This window comes from Pteropus medius, unplaced genomic scaffold (genome assembly GCF_902729225.1).
Source record: "Pteropus medius unplaced genomic scaffold, Ma_sr-lr_union100, whole genome shotgun sequence".
NCBI classification, from domain to species: Eukaryota; Metazoa; Chordata; class Mammalia; order Chiroptera; family Pteropodidae; genus Pteropus; species Pteropus medius.
Window position 1 is genome coordinate 15,910,769 of NW_024352787.1, and position 11,273 is coordinate 15,922,041.

General features: G+C 44.1%; 1 pseudogene; it reads left to right on the forward strand.

Moving 5' to 3' along the window:
- Positions 1 to 3,295: 3,295 nt before the first annotated feature.
- Positions 3,296 to 3,414, forward strand: LOC120591938 (uncharacterized; annotated as a pseudogene).
- Positions 3,415 to 11,273: the final 7,859 nt, after the last annotated feature.

Genomic DNA, 11,273 nt, shown 5'->3' on the forward strand with positions numbered 1-11,273 from the left:
AAGAGACACAAGAAAACGAACATATCGAGGACAGCCCAAGTCAGAAAATCCAGTTTTCTGGTCGATCCTTAACTAGCTCAGTGCGAGGACTAGCAACCACGTCCCTCTCCGCATCTTAACATTCCTTCACTCAGCCGATTTCTATGAGTGCCTATTAAGAGCCCATCGCTGTGACGGTCCCTAGGGATTCAGTAGTGCACAGGAAAGGATCTCAGTCCCAGGCATCCTGGAGCTGCAACTCCTGTAGATGATGCAGAAATGGAAACAGGACAGCAGGTATGGCTGTGATGTTAGCAAGACTGGAAAACCACGCATTGGATGGAATAGGGTGCAGTGGGAGCCCGTAGTGGGGCAGACCTATCATCTTTGAGCAGGGAGGAAAGGCATCCTGGAAGAAGGCAGATCTGGGTAGTAAGCTATAGGATGAAGTGGAGTAAGCCTGCTGAGTGTGGAAGTGGGGAGTGGCGAGGACCCTGGACTGAACGAAAGGCATGTGAAAAGGCTCAGAGAGATAGGGAGGGTGGCATATTAAAGATCTCCTGCTGCGTTGTGAGGGGCCACAGGCAGAGCAGAGGAGGCAGGGTGGCATCGATGAGGCCAGAGACAGAAGCAGGGTCTTGCGTCATGAAGAAATGTGTCATCCTTCTGAGAAGTTATGCTTTATCTTCAGGACAGTTAGGACCCACTGGAGGTTCTTAAGTAGGGGAGTGATACACAGAGATTTGCATTTTGCACGATGATCGCTCCGACTGCAATAAAAATGAGTAAGGCCTGAAGCAGGGACACCATTTGCGAGGTGTTGCAATCACCCAAGTGACAGAGGATGGTCTTATGAACTAGGGTCGTGCCAGTGATGATGGAATGAAAAAGGGGGTCCGATTTGAAAGCTCCTTACCCTGTGTAAAACATAGGACTTGGTGATCGACTGGGCACTGCGTAATGAGGGAGAAATGGTTGCGAATGACATCCAGGTTTCTGGCGTGTGCACCGCATAGATGACAAGAGTATTCACTGACATAGAGAACAAGAGAAGAGAATCAGATTTGGTGGGTCAAAGTGAATTTAGCTGGAACATGAGTAATTTCAGATGCTTACGGGTCTCCAGGTGGAAATGGCCAGTGTGGAATGAGAGCTCAGGAGAGAGAGCAGGGTTTGAGACGGAGATGTGCACATCAAAGGCTCATAGACGATCATTTATGTCTTGAGAATGGTCGAGGATATTTTAGGATTGTAGAGAAGGAAAAAGCACAAGCTCCTCTGGGCAGACCCTGGGAGATGTCATGTCAGAAAAGATCATTATATAAGGATTCAAAGACCTGTTAAACTTTCAGGTACCTTGCCTAGGTTCCTTCCTTTCCCGTGCCCTGTCTAAGCATACGAGAACGGGCATCCTAGACACTTTGACCCATTTCCTCTTGAAGCCAGTAGAAATTCTAGCTCTGGTGCTTACCTGTGGTTCTCTCCCACCCTCCATCTTCTGGTTTTCATTCCAAGTGCCACCTCTCTTCTCCCGCCGTCTGGCAGACAATGGGGAAGGGCACAGGCGAGACTCCACTCTCTCCTTGGAAAGGATGGCTTAGTCCATGCCAGGCCTCACAGTAGAACGGTCTGTTATGTGCAATGCCACCACACTCATGGAATTCAGCTCATAAGGTCACAGTGTGGTTGCTTGGTGGCAAATCTGTCCCCCTTTCTGCACTTACTCAATTTGTCCAGGTATACGCTGTATGTAGCTTGTTCTAGCAAGTGCTGGGGATATAGAATACATGGGCAGTGTCTTGTTTTTAAAAGAGGTGACCGGGAGGTAAAACCCACAAGGACAGATGTATATCCATTAAGGTCGGTGTCAAACTATAGAAAATGCTGTCATTTCTATGGCAGTCTTTAGCTTACCCACATCTCTGATCTGGTAACGAGTTTGTAAAAATCTGCATGTCTGTGTGTGTGCCTGCAACGAGTGGCCGAACCCAGCCAGTCTTATGGGATTATAAATCTCCGTGCACATGACTTCCCAGTGCACATGGGAATTTGCTCCTCTTAGCAACAGCGGTGAGTACAAAGATTGCATATGATGCCAAGTAGGGCTATTGCTCTTGATCGTAACACTTCACTCTCCAAAGCACAGGAATGTCCAGTATACATAACCAGGGAGAGATAGAATGGTGTAACATGTAAAATATACCGATGCGGAGGAGAGGCAACTACCCCTTTCTCATCACTGTTTTCAAGTGATGCGTTGTCCTACTGACTGGGAGGTCTCCATATCTACCTCCTGGTCATCGGAATCCCACTCGTAGAGGATGGAAGGGATCTGTGGGCTGACTGGGGAAGGAGATATGATAGGGAAGCGACGGCAACATGCACAAGTTTTGTTGGACAACTCTGTCAGATGTGTTGTGGGGGAAGTCAGGGGTCAGAAGGGGAGGTGGATAAGAAAACTCCCCAGGGAGTGAGGGCTCAGAGAGAGGTCTTACCTGTACAGGTGATGTCATAGACCAATAGCACACCTGCAGTCTATGGGTCAGAGAACGGCAGCTGCAGCTCGGGGTCATAGAAACAGAAGGCTCCAACTTTTCACTGGCTAGCAGATGAGGGGTGTGGTTTTCTGAGCTACACATAGGAGGCGGCTCAAAATAGCTAAACATCTGCTTCAGAGAGCTAATTTTGAAATCATTGGATGCGTGAGAATTTGAGGTCGTCACCTGCAGGGTTTTGCCTCAGGAGTCCCAGCGGGCAGTGAAGAAATGGACAATTTAGAGGCCAATACCATGAAAGCTCATTTACACCCTTAAGCTCATTTCTAGAACAACCTCTCTGGTGGTTACTGTGGAGTCTGAGGGTAAAGAGAAGGCCCTGGCAACACAAAGAGGCATAGAGACAGGACTTCTGACAGACACACAACGTTGACTGAAATACCCTGGGCCAAGCAATAAAAGAACACAGTGAGCTTCCTTCCATGGGTATGTGGCAGCAGGACAAATTTCTAGGTTAGGATCAATTGGTTAGTGCATATACATTTACAATTTTAATAGATATGGTGAAATGTCCCCCCAGATGACGTACCAATTTACTCTCCCATAACAGCATATGAGAGTGCTAGTGTCTGCTCGCCTTCTCTTACAAGCTTGCCTTGAGATGAGAACCATGGCTGTTTCCCCCATATTGGCAGACAGAAGGAGGGATGATATCTGTGAAAGCCTATTTAATAAGTGTCTGGTCCATTCGGCATTCGTGATGGTATTCTATTGAACGTATAAGAATAGAGGGTGGGACCTGAGGTCAGAAGGGTGGGAGAGTCTGTGGCCATGCCACCCTGAACACGCCCAATCTCCTCTGATCTCAGAAGCTGAGCAGGGTCGGTCCTGATTAGTACTTGGATGGGAGACCACCTAGGAAGACCAGGTGCTGTAGGCGTAGAAAAAAAAAGAAAAAGAAGAAGGGTAGGAGACGCATCAAAAGGGATGGGTAGTGGCCTTAGCTGACATGGGCAGTGAGCATGGATTTGGGGAATGCAAAGAGTGATCATGGCAGGAGCAGGGCTTTGAGAGTCCAGGAAGTGGAGGCTGAGTGCACCTGGGCCACAGGTATCTGAATGTTATAGATGATGGAGGTGGGTGGAGATGGGATTGGTAGACAGTTAAGAAGGGCATGAGGCTAACATCCAGCAAGGAGCTCAAGTTTGGGCCAGCCTCTTTGAAAGCTACGCCAGGGCGAGGAACTGAGCTGACGCTTCTCAATCCTCTTTGGTGTGGTGCTGCAGAGAAAGGAGCAGCTGGACTGATGGCACACCAATGAGACGCAGCTGCCCGATGGCAATGCTCCTGGCCTTGTTCTCATGGGTGCTAGATTCTGTCTCCAGGACTGTTTCAGTCCTTGTCCAGTTGCTTCTTTAGCTCCCTTGCGTCCAAGGGGCAGGTGTCTGGGTTAGTTTCAAGGCGACGTGTAATGAAGTCTACAGCCTGAAGAGTCTCAAGTCAAGGCTCCACGCATGGGGTAGGAACTGCCTTATGAATAATTCCTGAATTCTGAACTTTTCTTCACATCTCCCTTACAGGGATAATCTGGGCCTCCAGATTTCTGCCACCCTAAGACTGTGCCGCTGTCCACCCCTCACCTTAGAGATTGCTTGCACTTTCCCTTGATGGCAGTGTTCCTTTGGTCCGTGACCTCCAGTTTATCTGGCGTGGGGCTCACTACCCTCTCATCCCTACCTTACCTTTGAAACCCATGCATACGCAAAATGATGAGTGATATTTCTTCAAGTGAAATATATAGCCTTCTCTCCATGAAAATAGAAAATAAGGTATTTTAGTCGACTCCTGCACTTCAATATAATGTTCTGATTCCCTTCAGGCCAACATTAGTCAAACCAACTTGCTAATGTCAATTTACTAATTCTAATATGTAAACATTGCCCTGTATTTCAAGCTGACGTGCGCTATTTCCTACCCACACTTTATTGCAGACAGAGCTGAGGTAGGATTGTTCAGAGAGGGTGTGAGCCACAGTGTCTCTCAGTGAGGAGAGGACAGGTAGGACTAGGGTGACAGTGAGTGTCAAAACTTCTTCTGGCTGTCCTTAGACTGACAGTGAGAAACACTGTTTGATGGCTATTTGGGTTAATGTCAAGAGACTCTACTTCTAGACTTCAGCCGATACAAACATATACCGATTTTCCTTTGCCTGTTGCCAACCTAATTCAGTTGCCATTTTAACTGGAACGTCTCTTACTGAAATTACTATAGTGAGCAGTTTGCTAATTCCCACTTTGGCCTTTCTCTTTCTTCACTTGGTGGTCAATAAGACAGCGTTTCTCAGTTCTAATATGCCAAAACTTTAGGCAGATCTACTTTATGTTCTAGACCTACATAATTCCATTCTCACAATCGATATGGAACTCATTCAGTGCATTGACCTCACACCTAAATTGATCAACTCCCTTTCCACAGCTTGGAGGAGAATAGCCTCGATCTGAGAAAACTAGGATCTCCACCCCCTGCCCCAACTCTTCATCTGGGTTAGGTTTTTATCTTTAAAAAACGAAAACAAAACAGAACAGAACAAAAAGGACACATCACAGGCTCCTGGTGAGGCAATCTTAACTGAGAAGGATTTAGGCAGATATTGAGAGGCCACGTACCCAAGAAAGCAGCCTGGACTCTACAGAAGCCTTTGTTGACTTAGACCGTCCTTCCTCCCACCTCTCCTATGGCCAAGATACCCACAGCTGAAGCCTGGCCCAACCTTGCCAGTGGAGCATAGAGAAGAGCCCCGGGTGAAGGAACTGTAGGAAGTGAAATGACGATGGCTCGACTCCCAGAAAAGTAGGTGAGGGTTCACAAAATGCTCAAGAAGAAAGAAAAGAAAAATTCAGTCTCACTCCCAGGGTAAAGAGGTTTGGGATGGCACTTGGAAGTTTTACCTTCCTATTATTTGTTGAGTATAATTCTTCTCCATCCCTATGGCTCCATTCCCTTTGAAACATGGTGGCACCTGCGATTTCTATGCATGCTGTCAATTTTGATATCGAGAGAGAACCTGAAAAAAATATGTCAAAGGAGAACACACTAGAGAGTGAGTATTCATTTTCTGTGTCTACAGTCAGAAATGAACTTCTTGGTCCCAATTTACCAGATAGCTCTGAACGGCTAATACTCAATTGGCAAATCGCTCCGAGCAGCTCCCCAGAGACTACACGGTGACTGTCCGTGATCAGAATGTCCCTCTCGGAGAGACAGCTGAGAGATCCAACCAGGAAGAAACTCTGGGCCCCAGAGCCCGGGAACGAAACAGTCCCCGAGTGGAGCCACACCAACGTACTCAGTGTGTGGAAGGTTCTTCTTCCTAGAAGATACTTCATGGGCAGCTGGGAAGTTCTCCGGAGAGCTCCTTCACAGGTGCCCTGGATGTGGAAAAAGATTCCTTTGTAGGTCGAACCTCTTCAGGCATCTTCGAGTTCACACGAGGGTGGCACCGTATAAATACAGTGTGTGACACACCATTCACTCAAGTGCCATACCTTGCAGAATACCAGAAAATCTATAACTAGCAAGAAACTTACCCTGGCCTTGGGTGTGGGATACTTTTCTGTACTAGAGGGAGTTTTATATGACACCTAAAAACCCACACAGATGTTAAAGCCCATAGAGGTCACAGCTGTGGGAAAAAGTTTAGTTGACACAGAGAGATTACTTTGTACCAGTTATCACACACTGGAGAGACCCTTTATGTGTCAGTATTGTGGAAAAAGTGATAGAGAGAAATCGTGCAAGGGAGAGGGCATAGAAGTGCAGTCATTGTTCTCAAGCTTCAGAAAGAAGACAGGCTTTAATATGCACCAAGCTGCTCACGGGAGAGAAGAATTCTCTGAGAATTTGTTGCGGGAAGCAGCTCCTACTCAAAAGGACACGGCTCTATCAAAGCTTTAACCCGCACTAGGCTGTCTTGGAAAAACGGTTTTGTTTGAGCTTATTTGTAAGAACAGCTTTGTGTTTTGCTGTTTAAAACCCATCTTCCAAGGCAGATAACTTCTAGAGTAGGCACTGACTCTTGCCACTATACTAGACTTGAATTTGCTTCTGACTTGACAAGTCTTTTTTAATCATTGTCATGAAAATGTCTCTATCGCAAGACAACCACAGCACAGGTGTCGGTAAGAAGCATATGCATGTCGGCATTCCTTTTGGAGCAATGGTCAGTACTCCAACAAATGGGATTGTGCCCGGTTGACCTACATCTAGGCAATATTTCATTTTCATAGAAATGGATATCCTCTTCCTGTTTGATTGCCACCGATAAGTAGTTGGAGCAACATGAAGACGCTTCCCTGACGGTAGCAACGGACACTTCCCTTGACTTCCTCTTCCACCACGTGTCAGAATCATTTTCTCCTGTACAGCCATTGCTATGTTTATGCATCATTTGAGGTTTGAACACAGTCCAGTTTTGAAATGTGGAGCATCGCCAAGAGATAGGGGCGAGGAAAAATGTCCGACTCATAAAATGCTAGGGAGAGCAGAGAATAGGACCCAGCATGCAATTACTAGGCAGAGTGAATGGAATATAGAACGTGGAGACCCTACCTGCAGTGAACATCCAGTAAATACTGTGTATTCTTTCTTTGTTCTTTGAAATGATGAAAGCATTGAAGGCAGCAAACTTTACGTCCAGTTGGGTTGCATCTTACAAATCTTGTGCAGTGTTCTTATTTATGATTTTCGATGCTTTGTTATTGCAGTTTTCATTTTACTTCCTTTGTGCCCCAACAGTTGGATGATGTCCGTATTTTCCCGTCAAATTCTGGTTATAACGCAACGGTATTAACAAATGAGGTTCATTCTAGTTCTGTTTTGCAGTTTATTTAGGTTTTCTTGAAGACTTATGTCCAAAGACCACAGAGACGAAGGTTTCCATTTGTAGGGTACGCCCTGGGAGAGGAATGGTCGAGTCATCGGTTTACATGTATTCAGCTTCTCTAAATCCTGCCACAATGTACTACATTTATATCTTCTCCCACTCCCTGGCTTGTGTTTTCACCCACATATTGGTGTCCCTTGATGAGGAGAAGTTCTCGGGAGTTGCAGTGTCCAACTTGTCCTTTACACTCTTTATTATTCGTGTTGTTTGAATCCTGGTGAAGAAATGTTTGTCTACCCTAATATCGCGGACATATTTTCTACATTTTCATTTTAAATTTGTATTGTTTTAGCTTACATATAGAGATCACAGTTCACAGATCACGTTTTAGAATGGAAGGGTTCTTGCCACTTGATATTTTGTCCTTGAGCTTTGCTCTTAGCCAAAATTGAGATGGTAAGAGAACTTTTTACCAGCCCATTAACTGGAGTTGAGCAAATATTTTATGAATAGCATCCCAGGCAAAGGGATGTCTCATGCAGAGGCCTGAGAAGAGGAGCACGGAGTAGCTTGAGGGGAAACTAGAGTGGGCAGAGGTGGGCTTCAGGGATTCTTTAAAAGGCCAGATGGTGCCAGAAGCAGAGCGGGCAGGCCCGTCCAAGTGAGGGTTGGGGCGGTGTGAGGTCAGTGCCAGAGCAGGAGGGGCAGGCAGGTCTGAGTGGGGGCTCAAGTTTCGTTCGCACAGGAGTCTAGTAGAAGCGTGGCAGGATCAGGAGACTGGCTGAGTAAGGCGACTGAATATAACGAGAGCCAGATTTCTCGCTATTGGAGAGGGGAGGCACAAAAATGCAAAGGGGAAGTCTAAAATGAACTCTGCACTACTGCATTGGATCGGGAGGTATTGGTTTGAATGTTTTGGATGTTGTATTAGTTTCTGAGGACTGCCGTAAGAAATGACCATACACTGATACACTGGGTATTTTGCAGTAACAGAAGTTGATTCTCTTACATGTCTGGAGGCCAGATGTCTGAAATCAATGTGTCAGTAGGGCCGAACTCCCCGCAAAGGCCCTAGGGAACAATCCACCATGACCCATCCTATATTCTGGTGGTTCTCGGCAATCCTATCATTCCTTGGTTTATAGCTGCACGACTCCAATCTCTGCTTCTGCCCTCACGGGTCTTCTTTCTGTGTGTGCTCTCTTTTTCTCATAAGGACACCGGTCATTGGATTTAAGGCCCACTTTAACCCTGCATGATGTCATCTCAATCCTTAAATACTTACAACTTCGTGGCCTCTGTTTCTAGATAAAGCACCATTCTGAGATTCGGAGTGGACATGGAGTTTTGGGGGGAGGGACACATGGACAGCATTTGAATATATATGTATGTATGTATGTATATATGTGTATATATATATATATATATATATATATATATATATATACACACTTGTGTGCACAAACATGTCTAGACAGACACATAACTTAGCACTGCACACTGAGAAGGCCATAGATATTGTGTGTCAGGGTGGAGAGATTACAGCTTTAAAAAAATGTACAAACTACACTTTCAAATTTTGCCATAGTGAGAACAGCATGATTTATACAACAAAATAATTGTGTAAGTTTAAAGACACACACGCACACACACTATCTCCAATTGTCTGCAAAAGTTCTCCACTTATGTCCTTTGTAGGGCTACATCTGAACTCAGCCTCTCCAAAGCCAAACTCACCAGCCAGCAGAGGGCCTAGCGCTTATTTAACACTCGACATCCACCATAATGATCTTTCGCTGTGATTCCACAGCCACCCTGAATACCTCCACAGATTTCATGAGGTCAGGCCTCTCTATGTACTGGCCATTGTGCCTGAAAATTCACATCTTCCAAGTCCTATAGGAACACAAAGGAAGGTCTGGAGCTCATGACGGTGCCCTTGGAAGGATTTAGGATAAATTTCCAAATACATGATTGATAGGTGTGATCTAGAATATGGCTATTCTTTCCATACATAGGTCATCTGACTACAAGTTGTAAGTGGCCAACTGCAAGCTGCATTCAAATAACTGGAAATTTTTTTTTTTATGGCGACATTGGTTAACGAAATTCAATTTCAGCTGTTCATTTTAACAATAAGGCATATATATGTTTACACAGTGTGTTCACCTCCCATAGTTAGATTTCTTTCTTTCACCACTTATTTGACCCCTTTTACCCCATCTACCTCCCCTCTTCTCACTCCCCCTATCCTCTGGTAACAACTAGTCTTATAGTCCAAGTCCATAAGTCTCTGTTTGTCCTGTCCCTTTGTTGCTTTTAGGTTTATATCTCACATATAAGTGATATCATGTGATTTTCAACTTTTTCTGTCTGGCTTATTTCACTTAGCATGATTATCTCGAGGTCCATCCATGTTGGCAGTATTTCATCTCTTCTTACGGCTGAGTAATATTCCATTGTATATATGTACTACCACTTCTTTAGCCAATCATCTATCATAGGACACTTCGGTTGCTTCTATGTCCTGGCCACTGTGAATAGTGCTGCTATTCAAACATATTTTTGCATATAAATTTGCAACTCTTTGGGGTAACTACCCAGTAGAAGGATTGCTGGATCGTATGGTCGATCAATTCTTAGTTATTTGAGAAACCTCCAAACTGTTTTCTATAGTGGCTATAACAATTTCAGTCCCACCAGCAGTGTATGAGGGTTCTTTTTTCTCTGCATCCTCTCCAACGTTTGTTATTACTTGTCCTATTGATTTTAGCCATTCTAACAGGTGTGAGATGGCATCTCATTGTGGTTTTGATTTGCATTTCCCTAAAAGCTAGAGATGTTGAGCATCCTTTCATATATTTGTTGGCCATTTGTACGTCCTCCAGGGAGAAGTGTCTGTTCGGGTCCTCTGCCCATTTTTTGATTGGATCGTTTGTTTTTTCGTTGTTATTGAGTTGCATGAGTACTTTGTATATTTTGGATATTAGGCCCTTATCGAGGCGTTGCTTACAAATGTATTTTCCCATTCAGATGGTTCTCTCTTTACCTCGTTGATGATTTCTTTTGCTGTGCAGAAACGTTTTAGTTTGATGTAGTCCCATTAATTTATTTTAGTGTTTGCTTCCCTTGCCTTTGAGGTCAAATTCATAAAATCCTCTTTAAGTCCAAGGTCCTTGAGTTTAGTTCTTATGTTTTCTTCTATGCACTTTATTGTTTCAGGTCTTATACTCCGGTCCTATATCCGTTTTGAGTAAATTTTGGCGTGTGGTGATAGACAACAGTCTAATTTTATTCTTTTGCAGGTGGCTTTCTAGTTTTCCCAGGACCATTTATCGAAGAGGCTTTCCTTTTTCCACTGTATGATTTTGGCTCTTTTTTTCGAAAGTTATTTGTTCATATAAATATGGATTTACTTCTGAACTTGATTCTGTTCCACTAGTCTGTGTGTCTGTTTTTCTGCCAATAACATGCTGTTTTGATTACTGTCATTTTGTAGTATAATTTGAAGTCAGGTAGAGGATGCCTCCAGCCTCGTTCTCTCAGGAGGCTTTGGCAATTTAGGGTCTTTTGCGCTTCCATACAAATCTGATGATCTTTTGTTCTATTTCTTTTAAAAAATGCCAATAGGATTTTGATGGGGATTGCATTAAATCTATATAATGTTTTATGTAATAAGGTCATTTTAACTATGTTGTTTCTTCCAATCCAAGAAAGAGGAATATCTTTCCATTTCTTTGTATTTTCTTCGATTTCTTTTAATAGGGTTTTATAGTTTTCATTATATAGGTGTTTCACATGTTTCTTTAAATTTATTCCTACGTATTTTTTTTTGTTGCAATTGCAAAAGGAATAATTTTTTCCACTTCTTTTTTCTGACACTTCATTATTAGAGATTAGGAACATTATGGATTTTT